The 21,685-nt window shown below is 40.4% G+C and overlaps 1 protein-coding gene across 1 annotated transcript in view; it reads left to right on the top strand.

Moving 5' to 3' along the window:
- SHISAL1 (shisa like 1) overlaps positions 1–21,685 on the top strand; it is a 202,169-nt gene that overhangs the window by 74,277 nt on the left and 106,207 nt on the right. The window contains exon 2 of the mRNA XM_075760024.1: positions 7,531–7,685. The gene's annotated coding sequence lies outside the window, so the exon portion shown is untranslated. The remainder of the gene's footprint in view (positions 1–7,530; positions 7,686–21,685) is intronic.

The raw sequence follows: 21,685 nt of genomic DNA, 5'->3' as shown, positions 1-21,685 counted from the left end.
GATTGTTTAAAATTACAATAGTTGCTACTACAGTGTTCTCTGTTACTTGTAAACATAGTCGGATCTCAAGCGTGAAGCAGCGTTCATTGGGCTATGAGGGACTGAGGAGTAGCTTATGGATACATTGCTCTCCTACTGAATTCCAGCAAGTTCCCACCCTAGATTTAATTTAGAAGTTGAGAAAATTCATAAATTCAAAGCAAGACACAGCTGAACCTACAAAATTTTGCATGATTTCCAATGAAACCACGCAATTCCAGGGAGCTTACCCTGATCTCTTTCCCAAGCTGTAATGTGGCTTCATACTCATAAATTTCAGCCCAGTTTCACTGAAACTTTTATGAACTTCCTTCAACCTGGGAACTAACTCATTTTTCAGACAGATAACATAATACCTAGATAGACAGTGCGTGGGTGGGAAGATGGATATGTGGCAATGACATAGGTTTTCATGTTCAAATTAATATTTTAGAAAACAAGAACATTACTAATAGCTGAAAAACTAACTTCAGAATCAATTTTGTTCAACATAGCTAGGGTCGAATATCTGTAGCCCAAAGCTTATGGGAGTTTCTGTCTTTGATGCCACTGCCTGGAAACCAAAAGTGAATATTCAGAGTGCATCCACAGAGGGACCAGCTTCCTGGCACTCCACCGTACCGCTCACTCTTCCTCAATAGCTGAAACTTCCACACGAGAGATTACATGGTTTTGGTCAATTTATTTCTGATAGATGATAAAAACCCACTGTCAAAGATAGTGAAAAAAACCAAAGTAGTTTACCAAGCAAATAAAAAGTACAGAAGTAAGGAAGTGAAGGCTGTGGGAATCCCATCAGCCTGGTACTGGAAGTGGAAAGCTCCGGGCAGGCAGGGTGTTTCCAGCTTATACCTTACCTCTCATAGCTGCTCTGTCAAATTACTCTTTCCTGATATTTAATAATCAGATCACCTGTAGTTTAGGGCTGCATATTTTCTCCTCTCTCTCTCTCTCTCTGCCTGTTCATATTCATGACAATCAGGATAGCAGCAGCACTGCTGTATTTGCCAAACCCCAAAGTAAAAGGACTTCTGGTCCCCTGATGGGTTCAAATCATAGGGTCCGTGCCCTCAACCGCTGGGTAACGTTGCTTTCTGCTGTTGCAAGGCAGTGGCGGTGGACTGAGAGCCATGTAACCCCTGGAGAGCTGGCATGTATACGGCATGTCCGTAGTGGTCCCTACGACTGATAGTTGACATACCTGGGCAGAGCTCAGCCTGTGAAAAGGGCTGTGGTTATGCATATTCAACTACTGGTTAAATGTAAACTCACTATGTAAATGCACACTCTTCATAGGGCATTTTCATTTGCTGGGTATTTTCTTTGGCTGGTAGATCATAAATCACTGGCATGTTAAAAATCAGTTAATGTAAATTATGTAAAATCCTTCATGCAATGAAATAATTTTCAAAATTACATTCATTGTCATTAGGGCAGTTTTTCCACCATGAAATCATTTTTCGAATGACTTGACTCAATAGACAGAAGTAGCAGTTGCAGTAATAAGGCATTGTTTGTGTTGCAAGAGCTGACTGGAAAGTCTAAAGACAAGAGCTCTGTGATGTTTTAAATGATTGAATTTTGAATTGCAGAAAAGACTGTAGCTATTTTTGACCAGTACAAAACAAGCTATTTGTTTTTTTGAGGTGTATTATCAAATTCTTTCCACAGTTCATATGTAAAGTCTATTAAACCCATTGCATGCTGATTGAAAAAGAACTGTAGCTTCTCTTAATTACTGAAGGAAGGAAAGTTGTCCTTCAGAGATTTTTTTGAAACTGCAAAAAATGTAAATTTACTTCCAAGTTTTCCTTCACTGCAATATCATCCAAAATTTTGGCTTTCAGCATTCTTAAGGACTGTATTGCAAGCGCACAGGAGATGCTTTTTCCTTGCTTATAAAAGATCTGCCAGTGTTGTGGGGCCTTTTTTAACAAGTTATTTTGTCATGGTAGGAGAAAAGGTAGGAATTCCTAAATAATTCAGCTTGGTGTGTTTACGCAATAGCTGAAGAAAAATTAATCAGACGTACCCAAACACTTCCAGCATTGCTTCCATCTCCACGTTCCAGGGCAAATGTGTGGGTCAAGCGCTGCAAGCGCTTGGTAAGAACGATGCAAATGTGCCGGCTGCCGTCAGACCCACCGGACAGATGGGGAACGTTGCTGTTCCACGCTTCCAGAGCAGGGCTGGCCTTGACCTGCCTTTCCCCACCTCTTTATTCTCCTCTCTTCACAGAAGAGCAGGGCCTGAGCTCCTTGCAGAGCTGAGGTGACCATAAAGTGTAAGCTGAGCACAGACTGGGACATGGGTCGTTTTCCCTGAGAAGCGAGAGGTGGGAAGCCAGAGAGAGGACTTTAACTGTGGCCCAGCTCTGGAGCAACCCGGTACCATCTTGAAGACGAGAGCATTGACTCATCATTTTCTTCATTCATTCTCAGTATCCTGGGACACCTTGATTCAGACTAAGGCACAACTTAAGTGTGATTTCAAACAAAGAGCAAAAATAATATGTAGTCTGCAAAACAAAACGGTTTTGTGGATGGGTCTGTAGTTTGGGTTAAACGCAGGCTTTTCGCACTCGAAAGTCATTTCGGATTCAAGTGTGAATGTAAAATGAAAAGGCCATTTTTGAAGCAATGCCCCATGCAGATGCTCTTGTTCTATAACAACTGTGCACGTTTTAATATTGATTAATCCTTTTCAAATGTATATTATACTTGCATGGAAAGAACAAGGGCGTCCAGAAAAGGAGCTAGTTAAGAAACAGCTACTGCACAAGGGCTTCTTTCACAGCGGCTCTTTGGCTGAGGTCCCGCAGCAGATGGGCACATGCAGCTTTACTGGTCTTCTCTTCTGGAGGGCTATTTGCTCCGTCTTTTCCCGTTCTGAACGAAGCGGTGGTGCACACCCGACACACAAAAGAGGTTGTTGCCAGAATCAGCTGTGGGAAGTTGCTAAGCAACATTGCCGGGCCCTGGCATCCCCTCAGCCACCAGCCACTTCTGCTCCCACATGATGCCCGTGGTCCAGCACCATCCCTGCACAGCGCAGCAGGGAAGGGCTCTGAAAGCTTAGCTCGCTTCCTCATCAGAACCTGTAGCCTAATTAAGCTCACCTATCAAAAATAACTGTTATGTACTTTAGCTCCAGTTGCTTAAAAATTATTCCGAGTATAAATTCGTCTGTACACTAAAACCAATCCGGTTAATATCCAATCATTTTAAGATGTTTAAATCTGTCATTCCTACCTGAGATGAGCTGGTTGTTTTTTATGATTTTAAAGTATTACTGTAATAAGTGAAAATAAGTATTGGCATCATTAAGTCTGAAACAGCATAAACATCTATCCAGTCACTGCAGTAAGTATGCTTTACTGAACTGAGCCTGAGATTTTCCAATAAATTACCACATATTTTTCAGTGTGGCATCCTAATCAAAAACAAGGCTATCGAGGAACTTTCCACCTTTGGTAAATTGACAAGTACTGAAATCATTACAAATGCCGGACTGTGTACTCTGTCCCCCCAGCCTGATTACAGATCAAGAATTCTGGGCTACATCATCTGCTCTTAATGGAGGCATAACACTAGTCCATGTGCACTGTGGGTTTTGCCCTCTACGCGGAAGGTTAAAGTCCTGAATACCCTTGAGACAGTAGCAAAACTCCTAATCAGTACCACATCTATTGTTATATCTGTTCTCAGAACATCATTCTAGGACTGCCAGAGGTAATAAAAACTGCATTTTTATGGGTTAGTGTACTGCAGTGATTTTGAGGTCTAACTGAAGACAATGACATTTAGCAGGTTTGCTTTCTGTGTGGATTCTTTGGCGTCAAGCAAAGTAAAACTCACCCTGCAGCTTCTCCCCCCTGCCAAGGTGCTTGTACTGTCTTGCTCTTTTTACCTGACTGTGCTTACAAAACTTGTTGGGAACTTAATTATTGGTCAAGTTTGGCTGAACTTGGACTGCTCAGAAAGAGAAGATAAACAAGCACACAAAAACTATGAGTAAGAAAGTTTCTTTTCCGTAGGGAACCAGCCTAAAATTTTAGTAATCACAAAGAATCCATTGTCGTATGGGATCCCTGTTTATCAAATGTACATGGATTTCAGCCTGGGGTAGGTACCTTGAATGAATAGTGTGCATCCAAATTCTAACCCCTTGTTAAAATGGTTTGCTACTCAGTTTTTTGTGATAAGTATTTTGGGTAAATATTGATAATCCTCATTTTCTAAGTTCACTTATGACACCTTGTTAGCAAGTTTAGCAATATCACTGTTTTAACATATTTGATTTTTCAACTTCTTTGAATTTTTGGATTCTCAAAAACTTCCGTGGGCAGTGCAGGCATCTGCAGAGTGAATTTATGTTTGCTGGCAATATAAATGCCTTTCCTCATTGCCTTTTCCAGGTTTTTAAGAATAGTTTATGGCGCTATAGCAGTTTGCAGGCCACAGGTAGAAACGGCTACTCTAAACTCACCCTTTTTTTTTCATTTGATTATACTGTGTTTATATTCAGCAACATCTTTAAACTATTCTCAGCTAAAGTCTGAACAACATTCTGTAATATTTAGGTAGAATTTTTTTGGCATATTTGATTTTCAAGCACATCTGTACTCCCTTCTGATTCAGGTTAAGTATGTGTGCTGCTGTGGGAAGTGGAACCACATCTCTGGAAATCAGAGTAAAAGTAAGAAAGGTAACAGCAAAATATTTCCAGGATCAATCACATTTTAATGATGATTACAACAGAGTATCATATGGACCAGCATCTTGACCAGTCACAAGTACGCAAGACTGCTGTGGAAGTAATTCTGATCTTGTTCAGGTTAATGGGAATTTTACCATTGACTTCAGTGGAATCAGGATTTATGTTTTATTTTTTTTTTACTATTGTTTTTTCATATTTACACCACTGGACAGCATACAAGACTGACAGAAATCCAACATACTCTGCTCTTGTTAGTATTGCTGTTCGCCTCTTTTTTTTGACAGGGGTGGGGAGCAGAATGAAGGCCCCATAATCCAAGGGGAAATGGTCAGCAACCTGCAACACCACTTAGACATGCATAAGTCAATGGAGCCGTATGGGATCCACCCCAGGGTACTGAGGGAGCTGGCAGAAGTGCTCAACGAGCCACTTTCCATCATTTATCAGCAGCCCTGGCTAACCGGGGAGGTTAGCAAATGTGACACCCATCTACAAGAAGGGCCAGAAGGAGGATCTGGGGAACCACAGGCCTGTCAGTCTGACCTTGGTGCCGGGGAAGGTTATGTAGCAGATTATCTTGAGTGCCATCACGCGGCATGTACAAGACAACCAAGTGCTCAGGCCCAGTCAGCATGCGTTTATGTAAGGCAGGTTCTGCTTGACTAACCTGATCTCCTTCTATGGCAAGGTGACCCGCTTAGTGGATGAGGGAGAGGCTGTGAATGTTGTCTACCTGGACTTCAGTAAAGCCTTTGACACTGTTTCCCACAGCATTGTCCTGGAGAAACTGGCTGCTCATGGCTTGGGCAGTTGTACTCTTTGCTGGATAAAAAACTGGCTGGATGGCTGGACCCAAAGAGTTGTGGTGAAACCAGTTGGTGGCCAGTCACAAGTGGTGGTCTCCAGGGCTCAGTACTGGGGCCAGTTCTCTGTAATATCTTTATCAATGACCTGGATGAGGGAATTGAGTGCACCATCAGTAAGTTTGCAGATGACACCAAGTTGGGCAGGAGTGTTGATCTGCTTGAGGGTAGGAAGACTCTACAGAGGGATCTGGACAGGCTGGATCGATGGACTGAGGTTCAACAAGGCCAAATGTCGGGTCCTGCACTTGAGTCACAACAACCCCATGCAACACTACAGGCTTGGGGAAGAGTGTCTGGAAAGGTGCCCAGCAGAAAAGGACCTGGGGGTGTTGGTCAACAGCCGACTGCATATGAGCCAGCAGTGTGCCCAGGTGGCCAAGTAGGCCAACAGCATCCTGGCTTGTATCAGAAATGGTGTGGCCAGCAGGAGTAGGGAAGTGATCGTCCCCCTGTACTCAGCAATGGTGAGGCTGCACCTCAAGTACTCTGTTCAGTTTTGGGCCCCTCGCTACAAGAAGGACATTGAGGTGCTGGATCTTGACGATCTTAAAGGTCTTTCCAACCAAAATGATTCTTTGATTCTTTGTTTTTTAAAGTTCAGTATAACACTTCTCAACTAGCCTTTATTTAATTTCTTATCTTTATAGACAGACTACATGCATCCTGTTAGTGCTCACGTAGTAATTACAGACCTGTTTTTTTCTGAGCAGACAGTAAATATATTGTTCTTTTTGTGTTTGGATGTGAAGTCTGGAGTATCCCTGAGGTCATCTGAGATCCATGAAGGAGCAGCAACAGCACTGTGCCTTGGCTGGCAGCTAAAAACTCTTCTGCATCAGCCTCTTTAGTGCAGAAGTGGTTAGCTTGGGGGACTGGTAATGACATAAGTAGCCTTTTCCAGAAACATGCTGGAAGGGGGCTCATGAGAACATCTTGTTAAAATTGCACTTTTATAAGTGGAAATTTCTTTGCCTCAGAGATCACTCCCTTTCCACGTATCATTTAATCATGACTATGAAAGATGACTTATCTCTGAGGCTAATAAAAATATTTTGCTTTCTGACTTACATTATATTGTATTTAAAAAAAAAAAGAAAGAAAAAGGAGGTGGTATGACACATAAAAATTCCCAATGAAAGGGATCCAACTGAGTATTTCCCAAGAATATTAACATTCCTGATTCCACGAGTAAAATCCCCCATCTTTCATGTCTAATGTCACAAATTGGTCCGTGAAGAACACCAAAACAAAGAGTATTTTCACCCATAAAATGATTGCAGATTGGTGGTGTTTTCTTCATTGGTTGTGGCAGGGAGATGGCAAAAAAATTCTATTATTAAAGCTAATAAACGAGGTAATCAGTATCACCACAGTCCTGCTTTCACCAAATAAATTAATCCTATTTGTACTGATTTGTACCGATGGTATGCTGAACATTAAACTAAGCAAAGAGAAGATGCGTGGTGAAATCCTGGCCCTGCTGGAACCACTGGAAGTGTTAAAAATTCCACTGACTTCAGAAGGGTAAAACACTGAGTTTGAGTCTCTCCTCAGGGATTGTGCATCTTAGAGGCTAGCAGGCATGGCACTGAGAAATGAAGACTTGAAGTTAAGCTCCCAACTGCCCATTTAGGCCCTGAAATAAATGGCCAAATTTTCAAAAGGATTGAGTACTTACGGTCCGGTGCTGATGAGACCATCCCAATGAACAGTCACTGTAGCTCATTCTAGCATACATAGACCAGTGAATATTTATCCCAAGTAAGCATTGTTAACTTTTTTCTTTTTGCATCTGTCAAAGACATTGTGAAAAACACCTTTGCGTAAAAAAAAAAAGTGACAAAACCCAAAAGGATATTGTAGAACTCACCTTTTCTCTTTGGTATTTTCTTCTCCTTATGTTCAGATATGAAATAAAATGAGGATTCGCAACTTGACTGCAGAATTACAAGCAGATGAGAGTCAGCAATCTGATCCCTGCTGCATGGTCTAGATCCTCCACTGGGAATGCAAGAAAAATACTGACTCTGGAGCATGAGTTGAGCACACCGATGAGAAAAGGTATTCAGTACTGTATGAAACTCTCTCTTTTTTTTTTCTTCTGTGCACTGTAGGAAAGCATTCTGATGATCAAAACTGGTGGGTTTTAAGCGTCCTTCACAGGCTAAGGTGATCAGTGCTGCTGGAATACTGAATATGAGTTTTCCATGAATACGAAGTCATTGCAGTAATGGGAAGATGTTGAATTTCTATGTAAAAAATAAGTAAATAAAAACCAAAAAAAGGATTGATGGAAGATATTAAATCCCTTTATAAGTAGGGTCAGTTTTCTAATGCAGTGGTCACAGGTCAAAAAAGAAAATTTTCAAGTAGGCATCATAGTTAATCCTTGGTAGTTTTATACAAATAGACAACCTCAGGTCTGTTCCATAAAATTGTACTCAGATTGATTTGAATCTCCTGTTCTTTGAAAAGTGGCTGTCATCTACCTCTATGTGTGTTTACTTAGTAAGACCTAACCTGCTATTTGAAGTGTTGCTAAAGTGGCTGAACTGAAGTCTTGATTTAAGTCTATTTAGATTGAACCATTGCAGTCTTGTGTAGATGCACTTAAGTCAGTGTATAGCTGCCATATAAAATTCCACCCTTTGAATTAAGCTAAATCAATGTAAGCCAGTTGTAAATCAATTTAACTGTGTCCACATGTGGATTTGCTTCATGTTTAGTGAAATTGATTTAAAGAAACAGTCCTAGTGAAACCACTGCCACTTTCTTTTGCAGGCAAAGCCTATATTATGTTGATTTATTTGGAACTAGAACTCTTCTGGCATACATATTAAATAGCCAGCATAGCTCTGCAGCTGCACTGTTGAACATCAACCTGAATTCTTGGTCTTGTTATGGATTTGGCTAATAAATTTTCTTGCATGAAGCCATGTTTCTCCCTCAGTGAGATTTAACCCATGCATTTGTCTTCCCAAATGGCTTGGGATTTTATTTTTTTTTTAGAGTAATCTGATTCATTTAATCCAAACAGGATTTCACCCTATGTTTTTGTCCTACTAGAAGTAGCATAGGCTCCTCATAGCAGCAGTTATGTTCTTAACATAATAGTCTAGCTTTTCAGTTTGATTTATGAACACATAAACAAGGAAAATTCTAAATTCAATCAGAACAAAATGGCCATGTATTGTCTAGCCAGGATGTTCTGGTTGGGTTTCCATCGTATCTAGTAAATTGATGCTTCCATGAATTTATGGCGTCAGATGACAGCGGTCTTCAGATTGGTCCTGATTAAATAACAACATTAGTTCTGGGATTGTAGCTCCAATCATTTGTACTTCTGGAAATTGTATAAAGATTAATTCATCCTTGTGCATATGTTTATCCTTTAGTGAACCGAGTTTTGTTTTCCTGTCCAGACTTCCTAAGTGTTTCTTATATATGTGATTCATTTTGGTGAATACCTTCAAAAGGCAGCAAGAAGGGGAAAGTTCAGACTTGCGTATACCCAGTTCCTAATGTCTCATCTGAAAATCACAAATTTACTTCCATGAGAGACATATATAAAAAACCCCAAGGGCTGCCTATGTTATTGTCTGGACTGTTTTTTCCCAAATATGCCAGTTATTCTAATAAAAGCTGTTACAGCTCCCTGCAGACATTACCTGGCTGGTAGCTGTAGACAATTATAGCTACAGTAACACTGCTGTTAGCATTGTGCTCATCGGTGTCGCACATCCTGCACACCAGTTAGAAATCCAGTAGGAACATGGGGATGCTAAGCTAAAGAAACTAGTAGTGGTGTGGCCTTCCACACCTGTTTGATCTGGAGTAATTTATACATCTAATAGCAGATAATTTTGTACTTACTCATTATTTCATAACTATACTGCAGGGCAATACTACATTTCTTATTTTACAGTGCTAGATCCTAACGAATCTTTTCTGTAGTATATAATGTATTATTTGTCTGTGACAGTCTCTTCTTTATTGTCCCAACCTATAGTTTTCTGTATGCACTCTAAAGGAAACTTCAGTAAAAACACAGATCTGGGAAGGAGGAAACAGATGCAGAGCACAAGCCAGATCCTCAACTCGTGCTAGAGATATACCAAGTGCAAATCTGTCTGCCAGCCGGTGCCCTCTCAGGGCTGTCATTCCCAGCATAGTGTGAGCATACCATTCTCGGTATAACACTAACACAAGCATCCAAATGCTTTGAGATTTTTAAGGAGGAAAATTTGGAGAACCATTTTGGATTTGCTGCGAGTACTTTCTTAAATCCTGCTTTGGTACAGTTAACTTCAGTAAAGTATCCAAATGAAAATACTGAAGGAACGTGACTGAGAGAATAATTAAAGATATAGAGTTACTGACTCAGCATGTTTCATTACCAAATATGGAAGTTTTCAATCCAATTTCTTGTTTGTTGGCATCACTATTGAGATGCAGACCACTATAATCTCTGGAGACAAACCCTCCTTATTTTGAGCTCTTCCTACCTGTCTCTGATCTAGACTCAGCTTTCCCCATCCCTTGCTCCTTGTGCTTTGTATGCATTTTAGGCCTACCAGCTCAGTCTCTCAAATCAAAATAGCCCACTATCCTGCCTTCATCTTCCCTTCCCCATGTGTCTAGTCCCAGATCTTATTCCTTCCCCCTGACAGGACACGGTCACCTCTCCTTGTCCCAGACTTACTGCCCAGCTCCTGCTGCCACCTCTTGCTTCAGTCTCGTGCCCTCTGGAATCTCTAAAAATGATTTAATTCTCAAACTATTGGTCCACGAGGCAATGGCAAGTAGTCTAGGAAATAATTTAATTTTCAGATAAAGTATGTTTTCAATTCAGATGGTGACCCACAAGGAATTCAGATGGTTGAGAGGCTTTATTGAGCAGAAGACTTAGGAACTCCTGCTCTAGAATACATTTCCATGGTTAATTTGACAATAAACTACTTCTTGCCACATATGTCACTTTTAAATATGTAGAAAGATTTTGTTCAATCTCAGATTTATAATCTGTTGGGTTGGCAAAATCTTCTGTGAATTCCTTAACTGTGCACTTTGGCCTGACTTCATCTTTCATCCAAACTATCAATTCTATTTCTGTTCCTCTAACCCATCTATTTTTACATGAGGACTTTATGTGTTACATTCCGTGCTGTGCTGGCCATTGCACTCTCAATCTTCCTTTCGTTCAGTCACGCAGTTTCCAGAGCATTGTCTTCCCAAAAACTTCTGTCTCCCGTGACCCTGTTTGCAAGTTAACAGCTTCTCTTCTCAGTTCTTACGTGCTTCAGTGCTATTGTCTTTAGTCTCTACCTGGCGCTTATCCCGCGGCTTCCACGCACACATGTCTTCTCCTTGCCTTTTTCTTTTGCTTTTTAAAGTATTCTTTCTCTTGGCACTGTCAGATAAAGCTCCCTTCTTGTATAGGTTCTCCTGCAGAGTCAGAGCTGTGCTTGCCTCTCCGTTCCAGCACCGGCCTTTGCCACGCTGCTTGTTTATGCTGCTACTCGCTGTTCACCATCACATTCAGCAGAAGCAAAGTATCTCCCGGCGACAGCAGTGTAAAAGCATACACTAATATTTTAAAATGACAAACAAGGTTTATCGCATTCTCTTTGGAGAACTTGTATTCTAGCCTGTTTGGGGAAGCCTTTTAATTTTTTTTTTTTTCTACTAAATCAGAAGAACGAATGAAAAGTACCTTTTTTTTCTTGCACGTTCCCAAATGCTACATGCTTCCCAGGATCTCAGATAGAACTATGCAATTAGGCAATTTTAAAGCTCGTCAAAGCTGCAGACAATACAAGGCCAGACAATACAGCATAGACATAACACATTAGAGTGAGTGTTAACAGTTATAAAATAAGAGGAGATGTGCATAATAGGGAAAGGAGTGAATTGAGGGCAGGAGGGGAAATGGAGGGCTGAAATTCCTTCAGCAGTCTCAGTGGTTCTTAAACAATTGTATCTAGCTGCATGCTCCAAGTGGTTTTGAATTTGTCTCATTGCTCTCTAGGGTGGAAAGCTGCTCTTTCTGTGCTGTTGCTTCAGAACAGCCAAACACCCTTTTTTCTATTCTGGGCTCAGGGTTATTTCTCTGTTTTCTGTAAATTCAGACACTTGATGATCTCTGCAGTCGTTAAAACCCAAAGTCATTGTGGCCTGATATAATACATTTCAGCAAATAAACATAGCGAATGTGATCTTTTCGGCAGAAGTTTGTCTGCTAAAGACCACTTTAATTCTTGGATCTCCCTCTGTTCCTTCAGCTGCCTGACTGCTGGACAGTCCCAGCAATACTTACCAGTGCCCTCTTTTCTTTATTATGGCCCTCCCAGGCATTAGAGAAAAAGGCCTTTCCCAGCTCAAACTCCGTAGCGTGTCTGATAAAGTTGATATTTGTATTATTGTATGAAGGTCTCCGCAAGCCATAAAAAAGTCTCTTATTACAGCATACTCTCTGCCACAGGGACCCTTTCAAGGGGTGACCCGCTTTCATAAAGAGCTTCAGGCTGGTGCAGTTGTTCATTAGCAAAGTGTTGTAGGGCATTCTGGGACCTGTGACAGTCCGGGAGTATCTGATCTAGTTTCTTAATTTTAATTATCGCTACAGTAGTAAAGGCAGCAATTCAGAACACTGCTTAGCATTAGGAAAGGCAGAACACATTTGCCACTCTGCCTGTAATTATTTGGTTTTCTTCAAACAATAGACAGGGTGCTAACCAGAATTGCACAGGAGACCTCTACAAATGCTATTAATTTATTTTTAATAAGTTAGGAGGGTATATGCAGAGAGACAAAAGAAAATACAGAGATATTTATATAAAATATTTATTTTTGTACTTAAAAATCTTTCTGCAGCAGCTCAGGGACAGATGACACTCCCTGTTCACCCCACTGGGGGAACTCAGGGTTTAAATAAGGCTTCTCTAGCTAGTTGAAATTTCTTGGCAGTTCATTACCTTGGTCCTTAATTGCATTCATTTCCGTGTGGAGATTCCTTTGAGAGAGATTCTCCATTACATGGCTGCTGGGAGATTTCCAACAATTCGCATTTTTCCCAATTAATTTCAGACTCAAATATTGACTCATTTTGGGAATGAAGTGATAATAGGACTGAATTTCTGGGTTTGAGAGTTGGATATATGTACCATGGGGTATTAATCAGTATATACTATTAATTTATGCCCCACTGGATGACTGTAATGTCTGCTGTCTAGATGAACTCCTGAAGTTTTTTTCTTCAGAAGCAAATCGAAAGGAATAATGTGATGATGGCTTAATGCCTCTGAAGATAATGAAAGTGTCAGAGATTCTTTAGCTCATGATGTGAGAAGCTGGTGAGAATACAAGATCTGAGTGCTGAAATTAAACACAGGCTGAAACCTTAAAAGTTTGTAGATGGTAGAAGATAAACCTCCTTTTCTCCATGTAAGCCTAAAATATGACATTGTGATCACCAGCTTGCATGCAGTGGTACAAATAAGTTGTCAATGGCTGTCAAAGTTTTTGATTGTCAAAGTCAACTTGATTTGGGTGCAAAATAGAGCCCAAAAGCATTTTCAGGCTCATTGCTAGGACTCATTCCGTCTGTATCAGTTTCTAACCAGTTGTCTGCCAGCACTGTTGGAGAGAGATACCACTCTGAAGTTACAACATAGCATGGCATCCCTGCTTTAGTCAGGGAGCACAGTATTAGGGCTTTCGTCAGTGTCACTCTCCAAAAATAACTCTTAAACTGTCCAAGTCCCTTCTAAGAAAAAAAGTTGAACGGATGGTGCATGGATTCCTTGGACAATGTCCTCCAGGCTTTCCCTACTTTCAAGTGATTAACACACTGCCCTCTCATACGATGATGAAAGCTTCTGTGCTCCTGGCAATTTTTGAATAAGCAGCCCCACCGCACCGGTGTGCTCATACCCAGCGGGTCCTCGTGTTCTGAGAATTGAAAAGATTCTTTCATCTCATCAGAAATCTTTGGATGATGTTAATAACTTTTCATTTCTTATTACAGAGGGCTACTGTTCTACCCAAAAAGGCTGTTTCATCAGGCCTTTCAGCCTTAATCAGCTGAGAAATGCCTGCTTTTTCAACTAATTCCCAGAAATTATGCCTGTCGATAAAGGAGGAATTCAGCCTGACATGAATGTACTTTTTGGAAATCATATTGCTGTTAGCCAGAGCTTGCTACGTATCTGGAAATAGAGCCTGCAATGTCAGTAGAACATGTTAATTTGTATTTTTTTCTTAAGGTCTCTTAAAATTTCTCTATAATGCTAATTTAACTTTTCAAAAGGACGTATCTAGTAGTCTATGTGTTATAGGTTGAAGGGGGTTTGCTTCTTTAGTTTTCACTAGCAAGTTTATCTTCCTCTGTAAAATTCTTGAAATATGTATCTAAGTGAAGCGTGTAATCTCCAGAGTGTCTATTCCTTGGATGCGTTTCCATTCAGAGCATTACAGATGCTCAATCAGAGAAAACAGTTGTAGCAATACAGGAGGCAGCTAGAAAATTAACAAGCTCTTGCAAAGCAGGAAGAAATCTGCACAAGTACAGAAGACAGATAATGGCAAAAGTATTCATAATCTCCATCTATTGGATTTATGATTTTCCAGGTATTACTTACCTGTATATCTTTGAAATGTAATTCCAGCACCATTGTAGTTTGGGCTGGTTTATGAGTTTGGGGCCAGATGTGCCCATAAAGGGAATCGGAGTACCAAAGCAACCACAACAGCCATATATATGTATGTATGTATGTATGTATGTAAAAATTACTTTAGACAAGGAAAAAAGCCAGAAGGACTTACACATGGTATCCATATAGATCAGCAATGATCCATTAGATCACCTTGATGTCAGGGCCCTGAGGGTACCACCAAGCTCTGCTACCTCTTCTCCCACCCCGGGGTTTTGGCTGATGTGCCTTTGGGTCAGACTGCTGGGAAAGCAGCTAGGTTGGGAGAAAGAGCTGTGAGGGCTTCCTCCTCTTGCTTGGGAGCCAAATTTATCTCAAGCCTCAGCCTTGGTCCTTGTTTGATCTATACTGCAGGAATGCCCTGTCTGGCCATGCACCTTGCTGATCCTGACTTTGTCTTCAGGACTTGACTTCCTGGCTTGGTGCCACGGAGCTGCCCCGTCATTGTGGACGTGTCTGGAAATCATGGGACTCTTGGTTGACCCCAGTTAACATCAGCAGACCCCCTCAGCTCCCCCTTGCACTGGCACCATGGCTCTGACCCCTTGTTGGTAAGGACGCTGCCTCAGCCTGTCTTGCGGTTGCCCTCAGCTCCCTGCAGCCTGCCCTTGCTGCTCCTTGACATTTGGTAATATATCTTCATTCATCTGCTAAATATCAAATTGCAGCAAAAAAGCAGCACTTAGCATCTCAAACAAGCTAACTAACGTGTATTTGAGATGGAGGCAGAGTGGGATATGATGAGAGGATGTGACATCCTGGTCGGGAGTTTTTCCAACACTTAGCACCTTCTCTGATCATTTGGTATTTCTCTCATGGCAGGATAGCAAGTACTTTGTAGGGACATGGAAACTGGAAACTTAGAAAATTTGGTGGGTTTTAACTGATGTCAAAATATTCCTGCCTATTATTACTTCCTCTTAATATGTTTGCCAAATACAGCACATAAGTACTTGTAATAGAGACTGAGGCTTGAACTGAGACACTTGACACTGTGGTAGCTGTATATCCTCATGAAGAGACTTCACTTGCAAAGATTATTTCCTTTCCTGTATTAAAGGCAGATAGAAATAACTGAAGAAAAAAAATAAACTTTTGTGTTAAGGTTCCTGTTAGTTCATTTCATGTGCCATGTTGTTACACTCAAGGTCTGAGCGTTTTTTGAGGAGCTTTGGCTAGAAAATAGGGGCAGGGAATCTCAGATCCCAGGTGAGAGGGTGTGGGGAAAAAGGGGAAGGGACTGGTGCTGTGGAACAGAGGGAACGGGTAGGAGCAAAGAGAGAGCATTTGAGGCTAAAAAAAAAAAAAAAATCAAAGGAAATGAAACAAAGACAAAGAAAAAGTCTAGATGGGTAGAAATCTCCCACAGTACTCCATTGCTCAGCAACCTGTATTGTATTTATTTCCTTTAAGATCCCCCGCCCCATCAGTGCATCATTCAGGTTATTCACACATCACATGGTGCCATTTTGCAAGAGCAGCTTTCTTCTGCGCCTCCAACACGTGGAGTCGCAAGCCTCTGTGGACTCTGAGAAACCAGACAGGATGGCACAGAGGGGGTTTCTGCAGGCACTCCTTTTACAAAAGCAAAGTTAGCGCTTTCCCGCAGGGAAACCATCTCTTTGGTGTACCTCAGTGCTGAGATAACATTGTACTATCTGCAAACAAATTATCTGTATTGATCTGTCCAGTTAGGTGTGCCTGCCAACATGTCATTAACACCCTGCTACAGCTAGAAGAACCAAAGGCACCTTGTGTAACTGATAACACATTTTAAATGTTTCCTTCATACCAATATTTCATTCCCGTAAGAACCCTGTGGAATTTGATGTTCCTTTTACTCTCTTCCTGGACCATTTCACATTCAACCATGTAGTAAACTTGCTATACCTATAATAAAGCATGCGCTTGGAGCGGAAAAGGTTACTATATGTGTTAGTCACAGCCACTGGCTAAGTTTTTATATACAAATAGGGTAGACATCTGTAACAACTAGAAGGAACTTGGTGTGAAACAAACAAACAAAAAAATTGTACAGCTATTAAAACTTTTTTCTGGTTTCTGCAGAGGATGCACTTTGTAACCAACTTTGAATTAAAGCCGGGCTGAAAAGTTCATGGAGAAACATAGTCTCCCCTGCTTAACATACTCCTTGAAAAGTCTGATCTCTCTTTTTGCTGGTCTTTTGCCTAAATCTTTAAAAATAATTGTCTTAATACTGTCTTAATACACTGTGTTCCCTAACATAGTTTCTTTATTTATCACAGGCTAACTGCATACTTTTTTTTTTTTTTAAGGGGAATTTGAAAAATGTTCCAATCAGTTCCTGAGGTTTAGCATTCAATGTTGGTTTAGAAGGCATTAAACTATCAAAATTAATTTTATTTTTATCAAACAGGGTAAAAACTTCTTCAGGGAGTGGGGACAGGTGTAGTTTCAAACGCTGCTTTTCACTGTCCTCTCAAGAACTCTTACAATTGCAGAATGACCTCTTTTGAAGTTCTCTGATATGTTGGATTCAACATATCTCTGAATGTTTCTCTTCAGCTGGCTACAAAGCTCTTGCACTTGATCCATGGTCTGTATTCTCCCTTTGATGTCCTTCTTCCATATTACCCGTGTTTAGGAGGCCTTTTGTGTTGTAGCCACTTCTTCTAGCTGGGCAATTGTGTCCTCTTGAGCCTGGAATGAGAGGAGAAGGAGGCACTGTTCCCCAAGCCTTTCAGTCACTTGTGAGCTTGCACCAAAGAGTTGCCTACTCACCCTTCAGAGGTTTGGAAGGAGGGAAGGACCGTCAAGGATTCCTGGTGCTTAGTGCAAAAGGATATGGTACAGAAAACACTGCAAAATCAGAAGAAATGAAGGGAAGTCTTAAAACAACGTGCAGTTCAGCAGTGGAATTCCTTGCCCCGGGAAATTGTGGGCGACAACAGTTTACACAGCTTAAAGAGGACATTTGGCAGGTTAATATAAGAGAAATAAAATTGAAGGTTGTTAACTACAAAGGATGCCCCTGAGCCACAGACTGTTAGAAATTGGAAGAATATTGCAGAAAAATGTCACATCACGTTCGTTCCAATACTTGTGCTCCCCCATAGACAGGTATTTCTGGCTATTGTTGGAGACTGGGTACCGGCAGAGATGGACCTTTGGTCTGGCCCAGGACAGGTGGTCTTACGTTCCAAGTAACCATCTTAACCAGAGCAGGAGGGTGGGGTGTTTATTTTTGGCTTGGGTTCCTTTCTGGAATGGAAGGTCAGAGGCCAAAATGGGACATAAAGAATGAGGGACAGAAGTTCTTCTGTAAGGTGTTGGGTTTTTCTTCTTATCAAAACTTCCAATACCAAATGCGCTTGGGTTCTTTAAAAACAGCATGTCTTCCCCTTTCATCTTGCCTTTTTTCGCTCTCTAATCTAAACTTACCTAACTATCTAGGGAGTCCTGGATTCCTTTAAACTAACTTCAAGTACCTAGCTAAAGAATCTATATTTGGACCAAGGTCATTGTAGGGTCCCTTTGCAGTCAATGAAGAATGCTAGGAACCTCCAGTGAGTGATTCATATCATAGGTGGGCTGTATCTCCCTCAGGAAGCATGAATTAACTATGTAGGAAGCCTAACATGACCTTGTTTCTAATTTAAGCACATCAGCTAAATGTCTAACTTGTCAAGGCCTCAAGTTAGGTAGGAACAGAACTTACTATCCTTGTACCTTATATCCTTTCAGAGATTTATCACGTGCATGTGTCGTGAAAAGTCATCAGCTCTTTCAGACTTCTAATAGACAGAAACCATGTCATAGCTGTTGTAACAAGAATATAAAACCAAGATCTACAATAAACAAAAATAAAGGACAGATGCTTGGGATCCTCCACTTCCAGATAATTTTCATATACAAAGAACATTATCAAGATAGAACAAGTTTAATAGGCAGAATAGAGCATAGATAAAACCACTTTAAATCTACATTTTTGCACTATGCAGCCAACAATACAGGTCCTGCTATAATATGTGGCTAATTGTTCTTCATTTTCTAAGCACAGGAAGAAGGAGCCATAAGGATTTTATTTGCCATACTATTGTTATATCTGTTTCTATTGGAATTCTTTTCTGATTTAGTAATCGAGCTAATTTGGTACACAATAAAATGTTGTCATGATAACTTAATTTTGCATTTTCCAAGGAAAGAAAAAGCAGATGCATAAATGAGGTTTCCTGTAAGCAATCTAATGGAATGTGATTCTTAAAAATGAGCACTTAAAATTCTTACTTGTAATACACACAGAGTAACTATACAGTTACCGTAGCTTTCTTTTTGGAAGAATGCAAGAATTCACAATATTGCTTCTATCACAAGCAGCAGAACTCTAGAAACCGTCACTATGAATTTTACTTTTCTTCTCAAGAATTTCATTAGATGAGCAAGAGCGGTTTTGAGTTCTCAGTTTTGGCAATATCCCCACAAAGAGTATGAGAGTTAAATGCTGTTTCTCAAGATTTTACCAATTTCATTTTTCATTTCATGAAGAGATGATTCATATATACTTTGTGCAGTGTTTTCATAGGTGGTTTATCCAAAAGGTATTTTTCTCAGTGATGCTTTCATGTTTCTTTTGTCTGGAATGTTCAAGTATTCTCACTCTGCAGATGAGAGGACTCCTGTTCCAGTATCCTCAGTTTTATACACTGAGGCTCTTCTCTGTTTCTTCATTGATATTGGCCATTTCGCTTGAGATGATTGTCAAAAAGCACCAACTGGCACAGGTCTTCCTATAAATACTAGTGGTCAGGCTATAACAATTATCTGGCAAGACCATGTTAGGGTTCACTCCAGTCCCTCCAAAATAAACTTTTTTAATGTGTAGTAGTGACTTTTCATCCCAGAAGTAACCTGTCATGAAATGGGGCACAGCCTCAGTTTAACAGTGGACCCCAACACAAGATCAATAGATCTCAACTTTGATTGTTCATTGCAAAAGTCTCTGTTCTACAAGCACTGTGGTGTCCTTAGCCTGGTACTTCACTTGGGCACTTTATCGGTTCATCTGGAGACAGCTGAGGCATGTCTACACGGTGTTGTGTGTTACAACTCCAACCTGTCAACAGAAAAATCTTCTCCTAGAAGCCATAAAACCCAGGAGCAGTTCTGATTAGCCCAGAGCTGTTTGCGAACTTTCCTTCCCAGCAGTCAGTTTTCAGTCACATACTGAGCGTAAAGTTGGGACAGAAAGAGCAAACAGTCTTTTTATCCATTAAATCACAACAAGAGCTTAGGGAGTAAGAAATGTTTGGCCAACTGTGAGTATGGCCAGGATGATGATATCCTGAACAATAAGCGGAAGTAACTGGAACCATGGTGTTCTGTCTTCTGCTGAAGGCAGCGGTTCTGTTGTTTTCCAGCTTTTCCACTGTTTCTCAGCAACTTGGTATTCTCCAAAGGTCTTCTATTCCAGCGCCAACTCAGCTTTACCCAGCTTTAGTTGGAAAGCCTGATGGCAGCTCAGCCATGGCCCGGGAGTAATGCCAGCTCCTCTTAGCATGCCTTGGAACTGCGCGTGAACACCAAGAGAAACACATGTTCTTGTACAGCTCCCGGAAGGAAGACTCAGCAGCAAAGACTAATCATAAATCACAAAAATAGAGCTGCAAGACCTCAAGGCGTCATTTAGTTTATCACTTTGCCCAAGGAGGAATCAACTGTATATACCTCATTCAAAACAAATGGTGGTACAACCTGTTGGGAAACACTTCCAGTGATGGTTTCAAGCATACAACCTGCCATCCTACATTCCGGAAACTTTCTTTGAAATCTCTTTCTGTTGTGAACACAGATGAAGCCCAGTGATTATTGAAGTGTGGTGAATTGAGCACCAATGAGCTGCTGGGTCTTTAAGCATTTTCCTTAAAACACTTTTTTCTATAACAGCAGATAAATGTGCATTTAGGCCAGTGAGATGAAAATGGCAATTTTACTGTTAAGTAACTTCTGTGTTTTAGAATGAGCAAAATCAGGGTGTTTAACGGAAGCTGAACAGGATCTTTCAGATCCTGGCTATTCTGAAGCTCCTATCTCACCCATTTCCTTCTCTTGTTTAGAAACCTAAATACTCTGTTGCAATTATATAGAGGAACTTCCCACAGGAAAATAACCAGTCTTTGCTAGAGTAATGGAAAGTGAAGGGATTTTCCTGTCCATTTGTGTAAGATGCTGCTGCCCTTTTAATACTCAATGAGAAAGAAACTTTCCACAAAGCATTTAAAAAAACTGGAAACAAAGTTATCTGTGGTGTCAAATATTGATTAAATGGACCAGTCTCCTGCTTCTTCCTGGAAAAAGGCTCTAGCCGTACTGAAGAGTGTCTCTTGCTGCAGATCTTTCTTGTTTTCCTAGTGAGGTACAGTTGTTGCAGATGTAAGTTGTTGCATAAAATGTGAGATGCTACCTAACAGAACAGTATCTTCTTTCTTGAAACAGCTTTTCAACACACTCTCTCTATATGTGATATGGGTCAGCTCATTATTATTAACTAATGATAATAAATAAAGAGAATAAAAGTTAGTTTGCTTAAGAAAGAGCTAAGCATGTTCTAATTTAAATTTATTTATGCACAATCTGTGCAGCCAGCAACAATTTCAGATTTTTTTTGGGGGGGTGGTATCCTTGGATTGAGTATCCAAAACCATCATCTTACCAGATTATTTTCTTGTTAATTAAAATGATAGGTAAGAATTTAGCTGTTTACCTCATTTCCTTCATTCTTCCTCATGATCTTCTGTTTTCCTTTTCTCATAAATAGCTGGATTATTTTTAGCAAATAAATATTCTTAAAGACAACTATATCCGTTTCATTTGCATGTCAGTTAGAGGAAAAGGAGCTTTCCTTCCTCTCATATTTCCACGTCATTTCTCTTTTTAAAAATATTTTTTTCTCCCTTTGTGTCTTTCTTCCTGGAAACTTTATTGCAAATCAATACTTGAAATCTGCCTAATAACATAACATTCCGAATAGGAAAAAAAAAGAACTTGTTATGATAAATGTCTTCCAAAGAGATCTCATAAAAAGAAAATATAAACACAGAACCTTTCATCAGCATATTAAAACTCAGATCCTCATCTGCCTCTAAGCCTGTCATTATTTATAAAAATAATGAAGCCTTACATGCGGTATGGCTACACATTCCTGATTTCATTTGCAATCATAAGCACTTCAGGTACTGGAGATACGAGCAGTGCTTAGACTGTGAGCTCTTTGAGAAAAGCGCTAGTTTATTTGGTCTGTGATTGTACAGTGCCTACCCCAGCCTGATCTGGGTCTGTGGCTTAGACTCAAAGACAATGTACCAACAGGCA

The sequence above is a fragment of the Balearica regulorum genome, chromosome 1 (genome assembly GCF_011004875.1).
Source record: "Balearica regulorum gibbericeps isolate bBalReg1 chromosome 1, bBalReg1.pri, whole genome shotgun sequence".
Classification (NCBI taxonomy): domain Eukaryota; kingdom Metazoa; phylum Chordata; class Aves; order Gruiformes; family Gruidae; genus Balearica; species Balearica regulorum.
Note: the sequence above shows the minus strand (reverse complement) of the source record. Positions and strands in the feature narration are given on the sequence as shown.